Source organism: Acanthopagrus latus, chromosome 10 (genome assembly GCF_904848185.1).
Source record: "Acanthopagrus latus isolate v.2019 chromosome 10, fAcaLat1.1, whole genome shotgun sequence".
NCBI classification, from domain to species: domain Eukaryota; kingdom Metazoa; phylum Chordata; class Actinopteri; order Spariformes; family Sparidae; genus Acanthopagrus; species Acanthopagrus latus.
Genome location: NC_051048.1, coordinates 19,769,942 through 19,793,877, shown reverse-complemented (window position 1 = coordinate 19,793,877; position 23,936 = coordinate 19,769,942). Strand labels below are relative to the sequence as shown.

Below are 23,936 nucleotides of genomic sequence, written 5' to 3'. Positions count from 1 at the left end.
TTGCTAAAGCGGCACCCCCAGTCTCAGAGACCATGCTAATTAAACAGTGGGGAGAAAAGAGCAAGAGGCCTTCACTCTATATCCTCGGAGGCTCCATTCTGCTGCAACCAGCATTAACACAGTCCCGAGACCGCACAGAAATTGAAAACCAGCTTAAAATGCCGTGACCCGTCTTTGTTGTTGACAATACAATGAGTCTCACATCAGATTCGATTGCAGAAGCTTACCTTTCAGCACTCAAGCAACCCTCCCAACAGTTCAAGAGCTGCAGGAAAACAAAAAAAAGATAAAACACGTTAGATTACAGTTGCTCCGTATGGTCATAAAAGCTGTTATGATAAGAAGTTGATGCCATTTGTTGGACGGAGTTCAAGAGGGGTGGGGATAGTAGTAGTTGTTGGGAAATAATTTTAATCGCAGCTGCAGCAGCGCAGTGATCTGCTGCCCTGAGCTGAACACACATTCAGCACTGCCATCGCTTTTTTATAGTGTAAAGGGCAAACATTTATTACCCACTGATTACATTTGGCAAGCATGTGTGTCTGACACTTAAAACCCTTGTAATTTTCCAACCCGTTACAAAACTCCCTTCTTCACCACTGATATTCAATCACTGCTTGAATGTGGTGTATCTCCCATGGATTTTCATTGGGAGCACAGAAAATGAGTTGTGAGAACAAAGGGGGGAATGGGAGTCTGGGGGGGGCTCAGCAGCTTTTTAGTTTAGACTAATTAAAATGTGGGCGGCACTCAAAAGGTCAGAGATTGACCCAAAAAAGGGAAAAAGGGGGCACGTCACTGCTGATTGTGTGCATAAGGCGCTCAAGGTCTTGTAGATTAATACCAAGTTCACTTTCAAAAGGGGAATCGAGAGAGATGGGAGAGAGAATTAGTCGTGTGACTGATAAACAGCGTATCTCCATGCTCTGTTCGCTTCCCCATTTTTTTCCAGCTGGGAGATAAAATTCAGGCTTGGCAATGGTTGCCAGCGCAATTGATTCTGGCAGAGGAATGTGACTGCAGAGTACGAGGGCTAAGTATCTGAATAGCTGCTGTCAAAATGCTGAAGGGGAATTTATTCCTAGTTTATATGCAAGCTATATCATGGAGTTACTGAGACTAAATGGCCACAGTTTGATGTACAGTATGCTGTCATTTCACCGGCGTATAATCATGGAGCTGTTCTAGGCATTGGCTTATGGCTGCTGTGCCTGGGTTCAATGAATGTAATGAAAGCATATGGTCTTTTGCTGGAATATGACAAAGCCTTTATGCTCCAAAATATCAAACGGTCTTTGAACTGTTATTGTAATTACCATGAACTTGATATTAGTCCACGCGTCAGCTCGTAATGTGTGAAAAATGACATTTTGTAATTCCAAGATATTCATCTCCTTTCAAGGCAGTTGTGCTGTGTGTATAGAAAATTGTACAACTTGAATCTAATGGGAGAACACGAGGGAGTGCAAAACACAACAGGGACTTAGAAAATGGTAAATATGTAGCCCCATTTTGTCTGATCCACCCCCCCACTGTTAAGGTTTCTTGACCAGTGAGGTATACAGAAAATGATTAATAGGTACACTTCAGCAATCAGCAGGCAATAAGAGAGCTACCGCCCTATCCCACCACCCTTCATAGATTAATGGCTAATTATTGGGCATGAATGTAGCCAATCTGGAAACATAGGAACCTCACATGGTGAGTTGGTTGGAGATACAAACAGAAAGAAATTAAATCCATTAAATCTACTGTGAGAGTTTGTGCATAAGCAGAAAATAAATTCTTGAGCCTGTATGAAGCTGAGAATAGCTCTTGACAATAAGGTTCCTTCCCCCAAAAATACACATTCAGTGGTGCCCAAGCCTGTGTTCACTTTATGCTGTGATAAATGTTATGATGGCAGACATTACTGCTTGACTCTCTACAGCACGCTGTAAGAGAGTACACTCACCAGTACTAATTGGATAGTTTATTAAGATAATTTGCTCCTCAGTGTTCTCTCAGTATATTTCAATCTTAAAGACTCCACAGAGAACTTCACAGAGTCAAATAGATTTAACAAGCGCTGTGCAGTTTGACAACACCTTGACAGGTTCTACATTACGCTTTAAATATCCCCAAATAATGAAAGTAGCACAAGAGCAAACTGGGGAAATAGAAGCGATGACCTTCTTAAAGCACCATCTGTTGCGCAGCACAACCACAGCAAGGCGAGATCAGCCAGCGAGGCTGAAGAAGTCGCATTACATGACACCCACAGTGCTCCACTGCACTTTAAATCACAAAACGCAGTATCTCTCCTTTGCTTAATTTGAGATGCTATTGTGCGTTCACAGTGATTTCATTCAAAAGCCAGCAGAAACATGTCTTGGCAATTGTAATTATTAGAATGGTGTGACTGAACGCTGTACAAAGGCTCCTGTGAATCTCTATGAAAAGGAGAATGAGCGCACTGTCAACATTTCCATTTGTATCTGTGACAGGCAATCAAGCTAGCAAAGAAAGTGATATGATCCCGCTGTATGTAAACATAGTCTGGGAATATCAAACTATGATGAACAGTGATGATGTGCTGCCTACCTAAATAACCCTGGCGATGACAGGCCTTAGCGCTCCATTTATTCCACACTAATGTCATCCCCCCCACCCCCCTTCACCTTCCTGATTCCCTACACACCCTCTCCCCGTTCCCCACTGCCTTCAGTTTGTACACTTCATTTTTTTTTTTTTGAGGTTCAAGACATTTCTTTTCCTGTACACCTTGGTGTCAGGGTCACTGTCCTTCCAGCTCAACTTACCCCTCCTCCTGCCCTTCCATCCTTTTTTTTTTTTTTTTTCCCTTTCGAAATTCTCTGTCCATTGCCCTCCTGACAGCCACCCATCAACCTGGGTGCAATTTAAAAAGCCCTTCAACAGCTGCCATTCCACAGGGCTGGCTATCAGTCCAGCTGCCAAAGCCCAGACAGGGACTCTGCTTCAGCAAGCAACTTTGAACGTCAGGTTGGTTCCCCCAATTCCAAATAGACTGAAGGTGAAAGACTCTATTTCTCGCAGATTGGTTCAGCTGAAGGCAGGGTGACTGAGGTGGAGTTTCAAGGCAGCATTGCTGCTTCCTTCCAGACATGTAACAGCCAACATCTGGCATGCAGTGTTGTGGTCTGGAGAAAAATACATGACTCTGTGTAGGCTGATGAATATGATTTAATAACAGCAGCATGAAGCAATGTGTTCAATTATATATGTAAACACTATGTTGCTTTGGGAGAAAATCAAAGGCTCTAGGGAAAGCACTATAAGAGAGTGATATTTGTGGCTCTGCGGAGGTTTATCACTTGCTTCTGTGTCTGTGTTTGAGCCAAAGCAGCGTATGTGGCCGCCTGCATGTGAACATTGCATACATTGCTTGTCTTAATGCGCATGTTGCCTGAAACAATCAAGTGAAAACAGCTCCGGCTCGAGGCTGGCCAGCCTGCTGCTGTGCACTTCTCTCCACCATATGTCTTTGTCAAAAATATTTGCTGTGCGCCGAATGAGGGATGAAATCAATCCAAGTGCTATTTTCCCAGTTGCTCCTTCTTGAAGGCTGCAAAATTGTACTGATACTTGCCAGATCAGCCCACATTGTCAAATGTAACAACTGGCCACCAGTGACATTCGCAGACAGACCATCTGGTCTCCAGCGTCCAATAGTCGTTTAGGGAAAGAATGGAATGGCTGAAGCTTTTCTCCTGTCTCAATTAGCAACTGGGTGAGATGGATGTGAGATGTGCTGTGGTGTCATGGACCAATCAAAGGCTCGTGCTATGTGCCAGTTGGAAAATTAGTGGTCCACAGGCAGTATGGGACCAAAACCATTCAATAAGGATGACTGAACAGATGTACTTGATTGCCTTTATTTTCTGTGGTTTCACCCACTCAGCTGGACTTCTGGTTCACTCTATCTACACTGCCTGAAGATAAAATCCAGAGCGCAGTCAGTTTGTGTCAAGACACTCGATAACACAAAATATGGTCTTATCATAAACTTTGTTAGAGATTTTAAAATGATATATACTGTATGTTTCTCGCATCTGCTTTAGATTTTAATGGTGGTCTGATGCAAATATTTAATACAATAGCTGCTGCAGATGCTGGTCTATTTAGTAAAAGGCCAATTCCGCTGAATCGTCTAAGTGCTGCATATAGCTGAAGGAGTGACGCTATTTTCAACTGCTGCTTCTGGACCGGCTACAGCTATTGTGTTGGCGACTCCAACTGTCCGCCGAAGCTTTTAGTCCATTGTGTAGCGGCATCAATTTTGCCAATAGCCATAAGACCACATGAACAAAAGCTCCAGTTGGCTGGGTCACACTGTGATGTACCTGGGGTGATATATGCACATTTTGCATGGACTGGTGAGGGTAACTGTTTGGTCCATTAGCATCAGAGAGAGCTGTAGGTTCAGAGCTGAAAAATTGCCCTAAGCGAGATGGTATTATGGGGAGGCATCTTCCCTGATCCCATTCAGCAAAGAAAGTTAATGGCGTTAAAGTGGGTCGTCTAGAGTTAAATTGAATCTGCTGCCCATGGAAAGGCTTTGATGTTGCAAAGATTAAGCAATTGTTGTAATTTTTATGTGCAAGCACGAGGTACCATCGGCCTCAGAGAGCCACCTTTTTAAAAACATGTCTTTGTTCATCAGTGGCTGCTTCACTCTGCTGGTATCAACATGCAGCCAAATACGGCAGTAACTGTTGAGCATGTTGAGTATCAGGAATGTGTTAAGTCTTCTTTTAAAATAAGAACCCCGAAAAAAAATATGACATGACAACAGGCCACACACAACATCTGAATTACAATGTTTGCCCAGTACGATGAAGGCAGACACCGGCAAGTTGCACTCAAAAGAAAGATTTGGGAGAGGAAAACATTTTGTTCAGAATCATTTTACTGTCGATTACTCTCTTGATTATTTTCTCAGTTAATCGATGAGTCATTTGGTCTATGTAATGTCGAAAAAAATGTAATCAGCGTTTCTCAAAGCTCAAGATGAGATCCTCAAATGTATTATTTTGTCCATGGCTCAGATATAAAACTACTTACTGTCATAGAGGCATACAAAAACAGCCAAGTTTATGTTTCTGCAAACTAAATGTATCTTAAGTATTCAAATATGTTTTTGTAAGTGTGCCAAATTGACATTTCTACCATGTGTGTCATATTATGTTCTCAAGCGGTGTATATGAGGATGGTGGTGGTGTTGTATAGCTATGTGAGAAAAGCTGCCAAGCCGGAAACTACTGTTTGAGGTAAGGCTGAAACCACTGGATGTCCACGAGACATTGGGACATTAACAGTTGTATCTGTGGCAACAAAATAGGTCATTTAAGCCCAAACATGATCTTTTACAAATTTTAAACATGTGTGTTTTTTTTGTTTATTTTATTTTTTTTTTTCTTGATCAACCTAACCAGACTATAGGCACAGCATTGTGACAACACAAAATTGAAAGTTAGGACATAAAGAAATGAAAAGGTTCAACATATCTGCTGTTTCAGAGAAACAGTCATTGGCAACATTAATTCTGGCTGTTGGGTTGGTTAGGAAAACAATGTTTTTTGAGGTCATGTGTGTCAGATTATTTTCCCCAAACTTGTCTCTAAAGCTCTCACAGCTTCTCTTTATCCAACAAGCATAGGAGAAGTCATGGATCTCTGGTGGGATATATATCCGTTAATGGTAGAAGTGTCCTTCCCATGCCCTTCTGTAATAGCCAAGCATCATTAGTGCGAGGGTTAAGAGAGGGCCCAGTCATCCATATGTTTCAATAATTACCTTGCACTTCTGTCGGGGCACATACAGAAAGACTGAGCTCGCATCGCAGTGCTGCGGACAAAATGAACGATGAGGCTAAGGTGTCTGAATGAATCTCTTTTCCAATTATGTCTCCTTTTCTTGTTGCTTTTTGGTAAGAACATTTAAAGCAGCTGAAGGTGAAAGGTACACATATTCAGGTTTTATCACGTGAAAGACGCTGTGGGTCATGCCTCAGCCCTGGTGTCAGAGGCAGCCGTCACTGTACTGTGAGTGACACATTATTTCCCTGTAACCACCACCGCTCCCATCCTAACTTCCCCTCAAATCACAACCCCCAATCTATTTTCTGCCTGGCTAGTCTTATGAAACTGCATATATTCTGTCAGATTACTCCCACCATATTCCCATACTGTGTAGTTGTTGGCTGTTTGAGGAGCAGAAATGCAGATCAAAACAACACAGAATGTGTGAGCTTAATCAGAGACGGGCAGCACCTCGGAGATTTAACGGCGGACCTCTGGGCCTGAAAAATTTAATTCATGGTTTTCTGATGCTGTCATGTGGTAAATATATTTGGAATTATGTCTAAGGTCTTAGTGGCACATTATCACATCTGTATCATATTATTATGATAATGTATACAGTAGGTTTTCAAATGCCAGCAGATGTCTTTACAGTTATATAATAGTGATGTACAACCCCGGCTGAGGATAAATGGATGCATTTTAAGTAGATATTCGATAAGGCTCACTTCATTCTGCTAAAAAATGTGCTTTATTTGAAAGGCAAGCCGTCATTCAGGGAAAACAAAGAGCAAATTAAAACGACCTTTAGTTAAATATTTTACTTGAATAGGGCAAAAGGTTGTAATATACCATTAATATGATCCCACTGAGATACTATATTTTCTGTCACTAACTTGTAAAAGAAAAAAATGATTTTGCAGAAGTTCATGGACTATAACCATCTCCAAAAAAAAGAAAAAAGATGACAGTGAAAATGTCATTTGCTGGGAAATTACCTTCATGTCTCTATTCATTCTGAGCCTGAGCTGTTGTTGTGCATAAAAAATGGCTGCATGAGGAAGAATTAGCTGATAAAGGCGCATGAAGACAATGGCGTATTAGTGCGGCCAATCAGAACTAACAGGGGGAAAAGCCATAATTTCTGTGCAACCAAGGGGAAATCACCTAGCATCAGGCCACCAATATGTTTGACTCATGTTAACATGAGAAAAAAATTCACAAGTAGAGGACGGCAAAACAAACTGTGAATACAACGCTGTCATATGCATGAAATTAGGTGTTAAGAAGCAGCGAATCTGATCTGAAGTCCTTAAATGATATGTGTATGCTCTTGTAGGATGGGTTGTGTACAGTCGTTTCCTCAGAGGTCTTTCGGTGAGAACACGTGCTGATTGTGAGATCAGTGAGTGAACCAAAAATGATACATTTGCACGCTATAAAAAACAAAACAATGAGCTGAAAAACACACAAAAAAAAGCTTGAAAGAACTGAGGGAAACTGAGTTGGGTGATAGCAGTGGGTTCAAAAACATTAAGTGTAGCTTTAAACTCCAAATGTTGTATTTCACCACTCTTTTCCACAAAAATGTCAGCTTAAGGCAGCTTAAAGCAATTCTCTGTCGGGTAGACAGCTGGCCGCTGATTTACGTTGCGGAGATATGTGAAATCGGCAAGCTTGCTTATTTCTGCTGCTTTTCAGCCATAACTGTACCGTTTGAAGATATGTATTTAAACATGGTGGTCTGACGTTTCTCCTGTGCACTATGTTGCTCCGCAATAGTCTTTGATAAATCAAATCTACCACCTAACAGCAACATGACCAGACCAAATGGACTAACTGCTAGTTTTGGGTAAACTTCAGTTAAGATTCCTTCAGTCTGGTCCGACAGATTAATCAGGTTTGCAACCTAATGTTAGTGAATGTGTTGTTATTCATGAGATACGAAGCATCAAACATGCAGCTGAGATAAATTAGATGGACACAAAATAACATAGAAAAAAACCAAAGAAAATGAAATGGAATGCAAGTATGTGAGATAGGTTTTTTTCTCTATCTGGAAGTCACTGTAAAGAAACGATTGGTTCAACAGTGTGAAAATTAATACAAACAATCGAATCCATAGTCATACCTGGAAGTGTAATGTCACATAACTAGAAAGGCTGCAGCTGCTCTACAGAACAAATAGGCCACTGGCTTTGGCAGCATTACATTTTTTTAATCTTACACTGAAATAAGCTTTACATTCCAGTAATGCTGACAATTCTGGACCTTTATACAAAGACCACTGGAGCATAAAAGGTAAAATGGCAAATGCATCGGTTCACAAAGTCAGTATTGTGCTCATTGTCTATGGAGCAGCTACAGGGTTTGCTGCCAGATGACTACACTGTGTTTGGCCACGGCAGTAACATGTGATTCCTTCAACACAGTGGTATTGAAATGGTTTGCATTAGCTTAATGGTCATTAAATAATGCAAATTTAAATGAGATTCCCTGCTGCTCTGATTAATGCCGATTGATGCTCTCACTTCCTCTGAGCTGATGACCACTGAGGCAATTTATTGTTGTGTTTTCAATTGAGGCTTCGGTCAAAATCAAAAGGAATACAGATGACAAAGTTTGAGCACACAGGGGATATCGTTTTCATTGTTTTGTACAGCATTACTTACTAAGCTAGGGGGAAATAAATCAATTAAATTGGAATTCAAAGTGTGCTGAGTTCTATCACTTAGATCTTTTTGATACTGTTATCCAATTATTCATCTGCCAAGGATTTGGTGTCAAACTTGTTAAAATGCCGGAGTTTACTCTCAAACACATCCAATTAATTTCTCCCTCACTTGAACAAAGTAAAATAGTTTGCAAAACGCCATCCTTTAACACTCTGAAAGCAATTTTGCATGTATTTACCCCACTGGAATGACTTCTTGCTCTCCTGATCTTGCAGTGAAAAATAATGTGATTGGTTATCATCGTCATCATGCTCCAAATGTGAACAATATTTGCTGTGCCACTCCGTAACCTTTTTAAATAAGATACGGAATGAACGCCAAGTACATGGAATGCATCTGTTCACTCATGTTGTTGTGCCCGTATCTGCCTTTACTCTAAATGCAGTACACAACCTGCTTCTTGATGCATTCATTCAATCCCTGTACTATCTCCTCTCCCATGAATGAAAACAGCCCACCACAAAAGAAGTTGCTAAGCCATTTGGATCAAGAATCTCCCCAGGCTAATCAGCAATTAGAGCCTAAGCTGCCTTGTAAAATCAATTAGGAGCTGTAGTAGTATGTGTTACAGGTACAACACTGGCTGGCACCTCTCTAAATGGACCAAGAAGAGTGGTTTAATTCTGCCATGCACAAGTTTATAATCTGTAGCACTTGGTTACAGAATTTCTCTAAAAATCTTCCTCTCTTGTAAGGAGTGGTTTCATATTGTTGGTTTGAACTGCTGTCAAAACTTTGAAAAAAGTTTTGATAGCACAGTAGCAAAATTAAAACATGAACACTGGCTGAAATTATTTGTGCTATTTAACTATTTGTGTAGTATTTTGCTATGCCACTGTAGCAAATCATCAATCCGTGGCATCATGTTGTACAGAGAGAATGCCACTGAGGTTCCTTTGACAAAACCATAGCTTTGTAGCATAAACATCATTAGCTAGTCCGCTTTTTGGAGGCAAGATTTTTTCCTTGGGTGTTTTTTTGGACGTGTAAATCTGACTGTTTATTTGAGGCAGCTCTATGATAGTAGAAACACGTCCAGTTCCCCTGAAGTGTGGCCCCAATTTTAGTTAAGCCTCCCAAAGTTCCCCCTTTTAAACCGATATGGTGGACTCATTAGATTGTGCTTCTAGTTACCGGTTGCATGTAAGTCCACATTTTGCTTCTTCTTTTAGCTCAGTTTTTTTATTCCACCAATCTCTTAATTTTTTCTACTTTTGTTCACTAGCTGGTTGCTTCCTTTGTCTGCATGTCAGTGCTGGGCAGTTAGCATTTAGTGGAATAATTATACTTCTTAAAAAAAAAGAAAACAGCTGCCCACCATGAGAAACATCACTATAAGTGCGGCGAGAGGGAACCAAAACAGTGTAGTGTAGGCAGTAAAATCAAAGCAATTACCCAAAAGAAGCTATGAAGCTTTATAGAGCTGAGAGGAACTGCAGAGTCAGTAAGAGCATCCCCTTTTACATTACCCATAATCATTTCATCCATTGACATTGAATGCAGTTTTAAGCTTTTTGAGATCACTCAGCATAGGCAAAAGGTTTTGCCATGGAATATGATTTTGCTTTGTAAGCGCGCAGGTCTGAAACTGTCAGAACCGAGGCCATTTATTTCCCACTGAAAGCTGCTCCTACAACTTTCACTGTGATAATTAATGAGATTGACATTTTCAATTATCTGTTTCCTGCCTTTACTCGGCTGTTCGAGTGCACAGCAAAAGAACAGCTGTTAGCTTCGACGGGGTAGGAAGATGGGTGATAGAGAACAAAGAGGGCAGCATCTGCTTCTTTGAAAGATGGCGTGTTATTTTTCATCAATATCTTTGTGTGGCATAGCACCACCAGAGCAGATTTCCTCCAGGTGTGTCTAACGTAGTTGGACACGAAGGTATGTACCATATTGGTAAAGTGATGCAAACAGACATGTGGTTTGTTTAATGTTGCATACTGGAAGCGAACAGTTGGTACAGGAATACTGCGGCTGTGTGATGCTGTTCTATTCCCCTTTCCTTAGAAATACTGCCACATACAAACACGAGTGCAGCGCTACTTTCTCTATGACTTCGCAGTTCTCTCCCCGGGGTATGTGACAGATGTTAACTCCTTTCTCAATGTACTACACAAGAAGCCTTCCTGACATCCCTGTAGTAAGTGTTGGCAAATACGGCCATTCACAGTAGCTTTTCAGAGTTGTTTAATGTCTAGCAAAGATTTTTCAGCGACAAAATGGGTCATGTAAAGGCACGGGGCCCTTTTTTTTTTTTTGCTTTCACCAAGGTCAGTAGGTCTCTGTTGGCTTATGGCCTATTCAGCTGGGAGCTGCAATTAGCCTGTGAAACGATGTATCATACTGGGTTAGTCACCAGCTTCAGTAGCCCACTAGTACTATGCATCACCTTTGCTTTGCACCATGTAGAGTATTTGGAAGGCCACAGTCAGCCCACAGGGGAATGTTTAGTTCATATGTAAATATGAGAAATGGATGCAGATTTCACCTTGCCTGTGTGGATGGAGAGCGTAGTAGCTCGGGAATGACAAACAAGGGTCATATAGCCCGGCCCCACTGCAAACGCCTTTGGTTACTGTTGTTGTTGTGATCCAGTATGATATTTGGGGAAAAGGAAAGCGGTGGCCGGTGCAGATACCTGCCACGCAAAGACATCCAAATAAACGGCAAAAACTAAAAAAAATAGGTGTGGAATGATGACCATGTGCTGTTTACTCAAAATAAATGTAAATAGAATTAGGCAGCCCGTTTTTTGCATGCCTGTGTTGCTTATTGTATCCTGATGCAGTTATTCATGTGCTTCTATAAAAGCACAGCCTCATTTTCATGTGGTTTTGCATTTGTATAGTTTTTGTGAGAGAAGGCATACCCTGCTGCGGTGAAATAGTTTCACGCTGAGATCAGTGGAGCGCATGTAGTTCAGTGAATGCTGTTGTACATTCTCACTTTTGCACATCACAGGAGATGCAACAGCTCATTCTTCCTCACTGGGCCAGAGCAAGTCAAAGATGCAAATGTGGGCATTCAAGCATGGAACCCCTGACCTCAGTAGGCAAAGTCTGAAATTATAGAACAGCCAGCACTTTCCTTTCTCCTAAAAGAACGTGAAATATGCATTGGTTCATCTATTTTTTTTTTTATTTTTACCAGGGTAAAAAACACCCGCAGGGCTGTTTTTTTTTTTTTTTGTTATTTTTTTTTTTTATCATCCTGCTTGTAAGAGCAAAAGAAAAATGATCAGAATCATCACAGAGAGTGACAGATTATTCTGAATTCCTATGCTGGCGTTTCAGATGAGATCATATCTGGTTAGCTGAAGTCAGGGGATTTTTGCAGTCGGGTCAAACCGCAGTAGTTACTCCTGGCAGAAAACGAATAACAAATCAGATTCTAACTGTAACATTGGTACACAGGTGTGCACACAAAGTCACATGTTGTGGCAGACGGAGACGTTCCACTCCATGTTGAGTGTTTGTGGGAAATGTGAAAAATGTATGGCTGGAAAATTCTGCGTGACAAGCAATACGATGATACACTTTTTTTTTTTTTTTTTTTGTGACTGCGCTGCTCTTCTGCCTCTATGTCAGTGCACACTGTTGTCTACGGCAATTACTAGAGGCATCACTGTGCACTTTGTGAATAATGGAAGTACTCTGTTCGTATTTTTCTGAGCCTTCCAGCATGGTAGGAGGTGAAGTACATACAGTAGAACACAAATCATCCTAAACAGGCAATATAAACAATGATTTGATTTTTTATATATATGAATTTGCCTGAATAACACCACTGTGAGAGCAACCCCGCAGGAAATTTGCTCTGCACAAATCGGATTTGGCTGCGAAAGCGAAGAGCAAGAAAAATGCTCCATCAGCTCTCATAAGCATTTCAAAACAGTCAATAGTGTTGAGGAACCAATGTGTCGCACAGCTGGGGCTGATATTCAGCGGTCCTTGTGTCGGGTGCTTCTGGGGTAAGGTGGGGGGTGGGGGGGGGTAAGAATGGGGCTGAGCTTGCGCAGTCCGAGCAGCAAGCCACCCATGTGGAACGTGCCGAAAAATAATTAGCACAATAACATGGTGAAAAAGGAAATGCAACTTGAGGAAATCAACTGTTAAGGAACATCTGAGGCTGCAACAAGCTGTGCCTGAGCATATGCTCCTCCGGTGTTTTCAACAATGCTCATTCTTCAGTCCCTGCAGGAGAAAAGCCTCTATTTATAGTCGTCCGACTTTTAACGGTTCCTCATGATGGACTGCAGCTTTGCTGCTCTCAGTCTCAGCTAACTTCCAAGTTAGCACTTTATATACATTTAAGTTTCAAAGTATAGTACATTAAGTCCACCATACATTTATCTCTCTCTCTCTCTCTTTTTTTTTTGCATCAAAAGGAAAAAACAAACATATAGTTGCATCTGTAAAATCATTTGATGTTATCAACTCAATTAAAACCCGGAAACCTTCCGTAGACAAATTGCACTGAATTGGAAACACAACGGTGCCCACAAACACGACCATAAATCTTTGGTTTTAATTCAACCTCACTCAGGAAATTTAAAGGTCTGTTTTACACATAAACCCGTCTCGACAGAATTCCACTTACTGAACACTTTTTAGAACATCTGATAGGGGAAAATCCAGCTCCATGCTGCTCCCTACTGTACCACATAACGGTGTCAGATCTGAGCGTAACTCTGGTTTTATATACCCTTCAGTCATCCACTCCTTGCTATATGAAGTAAGACTGATGCCTTACTTATCTGAGTGTCGACATCACAATTGAACCAACCAAGCTGAATCGTCAAGATAAAGCAGCGCTGTCCGGGCCGTGTGTGAAGCACTGCGCAGTTCACAGGACAAGCACTGTCATAGCTGTGATATACTTTAATCTATCACCCCAATAAAGTTCATTCAGTGGAGTTTGGAAGACAGTATGTTGGCCACCACCTCATATAATCAAGAGTCCATAACAGTGAATTGTAATTATCTGTACCTATACAGTCCTCCCACTCAGTCTATTCTGCTGGGGCTTACTGCAGCAGCTCGTCTGAATAGGGGGTATTTATACATGAAATTAAGGTGTAATTAAAATCGGTCTGGTGCTAAAGGGGCTGAAGGTGATTATGCTCATTTGCATAGTACACTGATTTCTTTTTTTAATGCTGCCTTCAGAAATGCGGCTGGTTCTAACACATTTTAGACATCCATCATTTTAAATATTTCAAACAAAACTCAAACTGTGGGATGATTAGAAAAAGTGTTTATGAGCGATAACATTTTTGCATTCTTAATGTATCTCCGGGACGAGGCGAGATGATTGACACGGCACCGATGTTAGTTAGTGAAACAGATTAAAATTCTGAATGCACAAGCTCTTTTTATTTTTCTTATTTAAGGCGTCTGGCAGATGTTTTTGTCTTGAGTGAGTGAATCACCGCCATATTGTTCTCTATAGGAAATATAAGCAATGAAACAAGATTCTGGTGAAAATGAGGGAATCACTGAAACTGGACCTCTGAAAAATAAACATTAGCATTCAGCTCAATTTTCACAGGCATAACATTTTCTAATTTGCTCCATCGGGCTTGTTTTGAAGCAAATGGGGGACTATTATATGGGCTGAAGACCAAGGAGAAACTCATTACTTCTCACATTATCACCGCAAATGCGAGGAGGAAAAACTGAGCTCTGTCGCTTCAGCTCGGTCGCGGGCTAAAGCCTCTGCGTCTCGTCCAGGTTGTAAATGGACCCCTCTCGGCTGATGCGTCCTAAGCCATCCCTGATATTTGGTGAAGGGATGTCATGACTGCTCCAGCTGTCACAGGCACAGCTGTTCACTTTCCCCTTGAGTGAGCAGAGCTGCCTTCGCCCCGCGGCTTGATGGCGTGTGTATGTATGGGCGAGAGTGTGTCCAAGAGCAAGCATGCACGGATACTGACAAGGTGCACTAGCAACACAGCTTATTCCAGGATCCGGCGATACAAACAGTGGTGCACAAGTAAATTGGGAGCCGCTAGCAAGAAGGGCTACACGTTTCTCATTTGTAAAGCAAATTTCTCCACTGGTTATTGTTGTCAGGGAAGACATTTATTATGGAGTGATCTACACATATTCACTGTCGTTGAGAGTGTCGATGAGTCCGCTTGTCCAAAGAGGCTCAAGAGAACCTGAGGAAAAAGTACAGCTGATGTGTGCACTGCTACATGATTGATGCGTCCCCCCCTTTGGCCTGGGCAAGCATTTACTTTATCACAACACACTTCACGCCATGACTGTGTACCTCTTGAGGTCTAGGTGTCCAAAGTGCTAAAAGGGCCATATTGATTGCATACTGAAACAGTCAGTTATGATGAATGGACACTCACTAAATCAAATTCGGAGATTAATCGGCCAGCGGCGGTGTCATTAGGGCTTTGTTGATGGGTGAATTAATATGGTGATTAAATGAGAGGTTGCTACTATGTCACCGTGTCAGCTCTGACAAGCTGACCCCCGATTGGCCGTCAATGGCGTAAAAGACACTTAATCATCTTGCACGTATAAAGTGTCTTTGACCTTTGGCATTTAAATTCATCATCTAGGGTTGTCTTTATACTTGTACCACGGAATAGTCCATCTTTCACATGGATAGAAACAGCTTGCATTGGCTTGGCAATTCTTGGTTTTTAATTTGAATGGGGAAAAAAGGAATCCCTGCATAAACTGAGGCGAGAACTCAGCCATTGTGTTACGTCCAACACAGCAGAATGTGAAAAGACTATGAACTGCTTTTCTGCGTCTATATTGGTAGAGCTAATAAAAGTATTCTTGGCTGGCAGGAAAATGCAAATGCTGACAAAATCAATGCACCCCGCTGCCAAATCCACAGACACTAGCGGGCAGATTTGGCTCATTTCGCAAACAGGCAATACATATACACAAGCACATGTATACGCACACTCTCACACAGAGACAAATCTGTGATACACTGTGTCCCTATGACCCTCATGCTCCATATGGTCAAGAAGAGGGCAGAGAAAATAAGCACACGGCTCTGTGGGTGACTGCAGCTTGGCAGCCAGCGAGGCCCAGAGGTCTGTGGTGTTGAAGCAACATAGCGATGGTTGGTACAAACCTCTTTTCCGTACCAATGCTCCTGTTCTGTGTTATATACTGTAGTCTAGTGTTTGAACTTGGTGGTTGTGTTGGGGAAAAAAAATGTTTTTTTTGTTTTTTTTGTTTTTCTTTTTCTTTTTCGGGCTGGAAATCTGCTCTTAACTGAACCACATTCACACCATCATAAAAGCAGCAAAACAAACAAAACACACATACACAAATCACGTCTATACACAATGCGTTGCTATAAGCCAGGCCTCACACTGGGCTCCACATTGAGTGCAAAATGATAGGCATTGATTGAATTGCAAATGTTTTACAAATTGCCTCAGGATAGAACTAGAAGGACACACAGAGCGTGCAGACATCCGCCAAGGCCGATAGTCCACTTTTCATTCAATCTGTGAGCCCAACCATTATATGTGTGTGGATGTATTTTAAAAATTATTAGAATTATGTCAAAATATATCATTGCCTAGCTGAAGTCTTATCTCCACAAGGTTTGAATATTTTTTTCTTATTTTCTGCTCAGGAGTTCATTGCAGATAATCTAAATTTGTATATGTGTAAGAGTAGAAGAGGATGTGTGGTATGTGTGTACTTATGTTTACATAGCCACACCTTAGTTTGAAAAAAAAATCATTTCACAGTTGTGGTGATGTTACAGTTGCACTGTTTCAGTTGCTGAGTGCTCCATAATGACTGCTTTCTTTATAAAGTTTGAGCAACTTGAGCAAGCATCCAACTATCACCAACTGTGGTTTGGTTTGACTGAAATAAATTCTAAATTCACGTGTTTGCTTTCAGGCTCTACACATTTTTATTTACCACGTTGGTTCACTAAGCGCTGTCCTGTTGCTGAACAGCCACTGAAGCCAAATGACCTATCTCAAAAAGTGAACAAAAGTGGAAAAAAAAAAAAAAAAAGTGTATCCACCCTGTGATTCAGATCCAGTCCAACATTTAATGGATTCTTATTTGACCCATTCCAATCTGGCCATGGTCCTACTGACAGAGAAATTTAACTGAAAGTGTAACCTCCTTCTCGGCGATAATTATAAAGTGCACACTTAATGGCTTGACTCACCCAAATTACACATTTTCTCACTAACCTCTCATGAGCCATGCAGATAATTTGAACAGATAACAGGTGTGAATGCACCTCTCTGTAAGATTTCTGCTGCCACACCAATATGACTGCAGTGAATGGAATTTGGGTTGTTGTGCTCATAGCATTGAAAATTGATCTCTTTTCTTTCTGTTTTCATTGGAGCTCCTTTCTACCAAATAAACAGCCCAGACGAAAACTGTGAAAATATTTTTTTAGCTTCAAGTTGCTTAATACTCCTCATGTTATCAGACATGTGCTCAGTAAGGACATACTGTGCAAGCCATGAACAAAATCACGGCTGTTTTCTCTCACTGCTACTACCACCGCTCCTGCTAGAGAGAAGAACTGCATGACAAATTGCATGTGTGCCATATTAATATAGCTCCTGTAGCACATGGGATTCAGTCTCCGAGCTCACCTAAGTTGCACTGATGCACTAGAGCAACAATTGTGTGAATATTCAAACTGAGACTAATTAAACCATTACCATTACATCCAAGGCAATACGAAAGGCTGCCACTTTACTTGTGAATAGCTAAATAGTTGACTGAAAGAATAAATATTCATTCAAAGCAAACTTAGCCGGTGTCAGACAGCTGGTTTTCCCTCTATGTTCACTCCTCTTGTCTTTTCCATGGGAATGATGATAGGTGATCGGGTTCCAGGGGCTTTTCAGTTTCTCTCAGTGTGGCTTTAAGCACTCTCTGTCCATTATCAATGTGGAAAAATATGTGCCAATCCCTCTTTTGTCAAAATGCATGCAGCCGGTAGCAAAAGCTTTTATGTCTTTATGTCATTTGTGCCAATGACAGTGCCCCAGAAACATTTTACAGAGTTACTGTTCAGTTTTGCTAGTGGAGACTGTACAGTGCACTTATCGCAAACTACTGAAGTAGTAATGGGGGCCAGCCCCGACAAAAAGATCATCACACACAAAATAGGAGCATTGGGTGACCTCTAGATGTTTTGATGTGTGAAATAATGTTATTGTGGTACAATATTCATTGAGCGTGATTGGCCATTCACATGTGGCCATATCTTCCAAATGGCTCCCTAATTTGAGTAGACAGGTCCACCATTGGGTCACCCCCCAGTCTAGTCATGCATTTGACCAGGAATAAAGCTGAAATCAATTTCCCCTGGTCTCTCTGTGGGGCCCTTTTCGAATGGCCCTCTGTTTGTGCCTGAGGGAGCACTTACTCCACTTCTGCTGACCTCTTTGTCCTTTCCCCTATGAGCATATCGCTCCCATTGAAATGATAACTGCTTTTCAATATGTGGTCAAAACAACTGGGCACACTCTTCACAACCCCAATGGCTCTCAAAGCACTTAACCCACAGTTACCAGAGAATGCATTTTAGGCGGTTATCAATACAGATCCGGGCATATGGATTGTCAGAAATCAGTCTAAATGCTGCCTGAGGTACATTTCATGTGACCTTTTTGCTGGTTGTCCTCTCATGTCTTTTTGTATGCTGATTTACAAAGTTGACAAAGTTATAGCACGCTACAGATAGCTGCGCTTGACGTTTACCCATATCTGTGTATGCAATGTGATAATTTCTGGCTGCATTTGCCGTGTCCACTTTAGGTCTTTTACATCTTCCAAAATAAGGCTATGGTCACATCTAGAAGTCAGAAGCTAGAACAGTTAGCTCCTGATGGCTTAAATGGTTTTTAGCATTTTACAAAGTTGAGCTTAGTATGTAACGTAGAAGGAACAAATGGAAACAAATACAATCATTCTCAAACTTTGTGTCATATGCGATTGTAATTCAATTACTGTACCACCAAGGAGGCCTGGAATCTGTTGCAGAATGGCTCGTTCCAACCCACTGCTTCGGGTAATGGTGTTTTCTTTGCTCGGGAAATGAAATATAATATCATTAAATAGAGATATGCAGAATGAAGTGTCGACAGATCCATCTTGGGTGCCTGCTCAATCTGTTTGTGGGTGCTGAGTGGCTCCCCAATGACAGATCCAGCTTCATTGAAACATCTCGCTCATGGAAATCTGGGGATTTGGCTCATTCGACATTTTAGAGATTTATGGTTGTCAATATGTTGAGGTAGGAACAAAGACAGGCAATTAAGCAGAGATCCTCAAGAATGCTGAGTAGTCTATTACTGAGGATTTGTTGTTAGGAACTCTTATCTATGAGCAGTGATCAGGCAACAAACCATTCCTGGTATGCCAAGTGCACGCAGGTCACAAATTTGCACCTGTACAATGATAAAATCAGCCTTGAACACAGTGATCAGCTGAGAATGAAACCACTGACTAGTCACGCCACGGATTCTCAGTGTTTGCACTAACCCCAAAGATAACATTTGCAGTGGTACCACCGCTTTTAGTTCCAGATAGTGGTTAAGAGGGGCTGAGGAGGGGAAAGAATGAAGAGGAGAGGCAATAAAGAAAAGCTTTGATGTTGTCATGCATGATTGTGCGGAGGCATCCTTAGGCTTGTGTCGAGTGAGTTGATTTAGTGAGTGCTGCAGAAATGAGAATACAGATGGCTGCTGGTGCTATTCGGGGCCGGGCTCTGAGAATCAGAACCTCACTCTGACATCCTTTATCGGGGTGGCTTTTCAAATGCTTCAGACATGAACATTACATTTTGTTCCTCAAATGTGGCACTTTGCCTGTTTAATTAATTTATTTTGGGGTTGTGCCGACTGTCATTAGAGAAAGGACTGTGGAAATTAGCACAGCAGGCACGGACAAATCAAAGTGAGTGTGTTTATTTGTCCTAAAAAACATTACAAAACCAATAAGTGTATCCTTATTTAACACAGCTCATTTTTATTCACTGGACACAGTTTTTGAATCAAACTGATACATACCTCAAATACTTTATATCTTTAAACCTACATTTGAGGGAAAGTTTAAATTCATAACGTAGCAACTAATCTACTCTTGATTAAGTTTAACTGAAAGCATAGCAAAAGGAAAAAAAACAAATCTGAACTGAAAGTATGATGTCACTGAAAAACAAAGCACGGCCATGTGATTGCTTGGCAACGACCGCTAATTCTGGTGGCACACATGGGGTCTCCAGGTGTTTGGGTCTTGCCTGTCTCTAATGCAACAGCAGGGCATTCCAAATGCCTAACAGGATTCTGCACCTGAGCTCGGGACCGGAGAGCCAGACAATATGGGGGTGTTTTGTTCTGAAACATCGTTCATGGATCATGCAAGCAGCCACTTAGGCAAAGGTGACAGATGTTTCCCTATATCAGACCGAGGAAATAAATAAATAACTGCAAAGTGCAACAAATGAGTTGCGTCCACTCCATGCGGTGGACATCTGTGCTACAGACTGCCTCTAGTTGTGGCTCGGGTCCCTTTGTTTGAGCATCAACGGATGATTTTCTTCTTAAATATGGTGTAGCCCGCTGGGTTAAAAATAATTTAAACATTAAAAAAAATAAATAAATAAATGTTTTCTGAGTGTCTGTGTGTGTTTGACATGTAGCTGTTTAAAACATCATTAACAAAGAACTTTCAAGAATCAATAAATATATTTAAATATAAAACCACTGTGACAGGGCTGAACTCTTTTCCAGGTAACGCTATAAAAGCGAAACGCTTCTCTGAACCACCAGAATTTAATCAAATATCTGAAATGCTGAAATCTTTCAAGGCCACAAGTTAGAATAAAATAATGTTAAAAACTTGAGTATTTCAAGAACCTGCAGTCACTCTGTTGTAACCACAGACATGACCTTCGCTGAGTTTTCATTTCCAGTGACGGACAAATTCAACCTGGAGGATTTCATCTGCATGTAAATACTCTGATGAAAGGGGACCTTTATGCTCTGCCTTCTTCCCATCTTTTTTTCTTAATGTGACACACTAGCAGCAGCCTATTGTACATTACACTTGCAAGTCATGCACATTTAGCTAAACACAGCTCAGAGGCATAATGTAATCAGGGAAGCCATATTCCTGTCGCACAGAGTACCCAGTATTTTGGAAAATGGGATTCAGTGCATTCTCATCAAACCCCTGGAATGAAATATGATTTTTTTTTTTTTTTTTTTTTATAGCTGTGGTGTTTGCTAGAATAATATGCTCACCAGGTGAATAATCACACTGGCTGGAAGTGACAAACCAGTGTGCTGTGCCATAAATAAGATGGGAATGGGGCAGAGGAAAATTATTATTATCCCTTAAGGACGGTGTTCTGCTGTTACTATTATAAAACATAAGACTAGTGCTTATACATATTAATTCAAACTCAGACTGTCTGGCACTTTCCAGTTTCCCAACACTCAAAAGGGCTTTAGATGAATCACAACTGTGATGACATGCATCCCCAAACAGTTAAGCCACTGTTTGATGAATGTGATCCACTAAATACAGTGAATGCGGAATATAGTTGGCAGAGGTTAGCTGTCAGAGGATTCTGCTGGAGTAAGCCACAAAATACCCTGTAAATGCAACTGTTTTCTTTTCTACTAAAAGCGAGAAAACATGTGTCACTGGTTCAGCTGCCAGCATTATCAATGGTATTCAGACCTGCATGCTAATGACAAGACTAAGAGTCTACAGTCGTGCCAACAGCCTCTGTGGGGCTGTATTAAGGCACAACAGCGCTTGGAAATAAATGCTAATGAAAGCTTGCTAACATGCTTCCGAATGCAATGCTAAATGCATAACATATATATACATATATAATGGTAGGGTGTAATGTTTAATATGGTCACTGTGTTAGTGTTTTTTTTATCATGCTGACATCTGCGAATTAGCGTTTAACAAAGTCCGTCTGAGGCTGATGAGAATGTCATTTGTTTTGCAGGTTTTCGACCTAATGATGTTAAAATGGAAAATTTAAGGGATTATCACAGATATTCAAAGTCATCCTGAAAGGAACTGGGCAAAATTCAACCAATCAAATCAACAATAAGAGAGTGTAAATATTGGTAAATCAAACTCCTGGCAAAGTCAGTAGAGAAAGGCTTTTAATTTGTGCTCTTCTTTCAATTAAATATACTCTCCACTTCTGATAGAACAGACACCACAGCAGCATCAACAGTATGTATAGTATGCTAACCTTGTGAGGAGCCACCATTGTTGTTTTTAAATAGTTGCCTCTCTCACAGGTAGTCACACCCAAAACACACACCTAGCTGCCAGTAATTCTGCATAGGACGCTGATTGGTCCAAACCATTGTGGTTCAGCCAAAGTGCATAGCCTGAAGCCTGGCAAGATGGACCTCAGAGATCACATGATTGCATGATCTTGTGAAAAACCCAACTGCCTTGCAGCCCTAAATGACTATAACAAATGTCATTCAGTGGTGGTATGGATGTGTCAGTCAGTTGGAACGCCTGACCAACCGACTGACCGACCAACATTGCCAACCACAGAGGAATGCTGCTAATCCCTCAGTCTGAAGGAATACAAAGTTAAACATTTAAAGAGTAATACATTTAGTTTCCTCCAGTGTCAAATCACAAAAAAGATTGATGGTTAAATTTGCCCCTGCAGAGCCCCTTTTAGCATTTCTTGTAATGGTAACTGCAAATATGATAAATTATTCTGAACGTACAGCTGGAGACTCAGGGCTTTGTATGCGTTCGCTCAGAACAGTCTGTGTAATATTCTGTAATTAAGGTTTTATGCTTGTTTATCATTCTGCTCATGTAAAGGATGTCTCTCCAGTAATTGGAAATTCAACTTCCCATCCTACCAGGGGCGATGTCAAAACATTTACACCTTGGCTTGCAAATCCGATAAGACCAGATTTACAGAGATAGTGATCTCATCTCTGACTGTTATTCACAGATATCTTCTGACAGTCACATTTGAAGAGGCCACGACCTTCAGAGTTGCTGCTTTGTAATGGAAAGAAACCAGTTTGCCCGAATTAGTGAACCACATCAGAGGGTTCAATAATAGACTCCCTCTATCCTGTAACTTTGTCAAACAACAGATTGATAGGGAACCTATATCGGTTCAAGTCTTTGAAATGCCACAAAGGGGGCAGCTTGAAAGCGGATGGATTACGTCCCCTTTGAAACTTGTGATTCCACGCCACTAACCAGAGTCTTAAACTGCCGGATGATTTCTGATATCTCCTTTCAAAATAAAAAAAGGGCAGCTCTGTCACACCAAAGAGGTCGAAGAAATCAAGTGAATCCAAAAGACTGGTAATTCTTTGGTGGGGTCCATTTCTTAAACTAGATAAAGTGTGTCGTCGGAGTAAAAAGAAAAGCCTTGTTTCTCATTTTCCAGAGGTTCCATTCAGCTATGTCTGCCTTATCTTCCATCCACAGCCAACTGTATGGTCCAACACTGCCTTGATACGACAAGTGTAAGATAAACTTGACAGATCAACTTTTTCGATAGTCACCGAGCCCATAAACAACTGGGGCCTCTAATCTGATAATCCACCAATGAAAGATTAGGCGCGGGGAGTATTATTGTGTTGTCACTCTTGCTTACAGGGTCACATGGGCTTTAGCTGCCAGGGTTAGACATCCCTCGGCAAATCCCGGCAAGGTGTCACATCTCAGCAGGTGAGGTGTGGCGATAAGACCGACTGGGGGGGATATTAAATGGTCAAACTGCAATTATCACAGGAATTAATGAGAAATCAAGAATCTACAGGGAGGCGACAGGGAGGCCTTGTGATTAGAGACACGTTATGAAGCTGAAAGGTTGCATATTTGATCCTAGGAACAGTTCACGTGTTCATACACAGTTATTTGTATTGCGAAGTATCCTCAAACAAGATGGTAAATGACGACCCGCACGTTCTCTGTCTGCATCAGTTGAATTACAGTAAATGTTCTCTATCAGAAACTTTGATTAGTGCTATGGACGACATTAACACAGCCCTCATTGTCTTCCCCTGGTCTTTTCAGTTCGCAATCCTGCCTCACTTTACATTTCTGAACCCTGGTATTAAGCATCCAGGCAGCTCCTGCATATGCTCACTGCTATCTCGCAAGGAGAGCCGGAGAGTCGGAGTAATTCAAACATTCTTCAAACTGCAATTTATTTTCCCCGAGTTGTAATTATGGTCTATTAAAATGCAAATGATGTCAATGGCAGAGCAGCGCTAATCACTCAATGTCTGTTTATGGGCAGTACAGCCACATTAGAGAGAGACTCACACAGTGGAGACTGAGATGAGCAGAGATCCTCTATCTGTGAAGGA

At 41.3% G+C, this 23,936-nt stretch overlaps 1 protein-coding gene across 37 annotated transcripts in view; it reads right to left on the bottom strand.

The window, feature by feature from the left end:
• The window catches only part of LOC119027522 (receptor-type tyrosine-protein phosphatase delta-like), a 402,917-nt gene that overhangs the window by 153,060 nt on the left and 225,921 nt on the right, over positions 1-23,936 (bottom strand). For all 37 annotated transcript variants that reach the window (XM_037112789.1, XM_037112790.1, XM_037112788.1 and 34 more), the window contains one exon: positions 228-265. The gene's annotated coding sequence lies outside the window, so the exon portion shown is untranslated. The remainder of the gene's footprint in view (positions 1-227; positions 266-23,936) is intronic.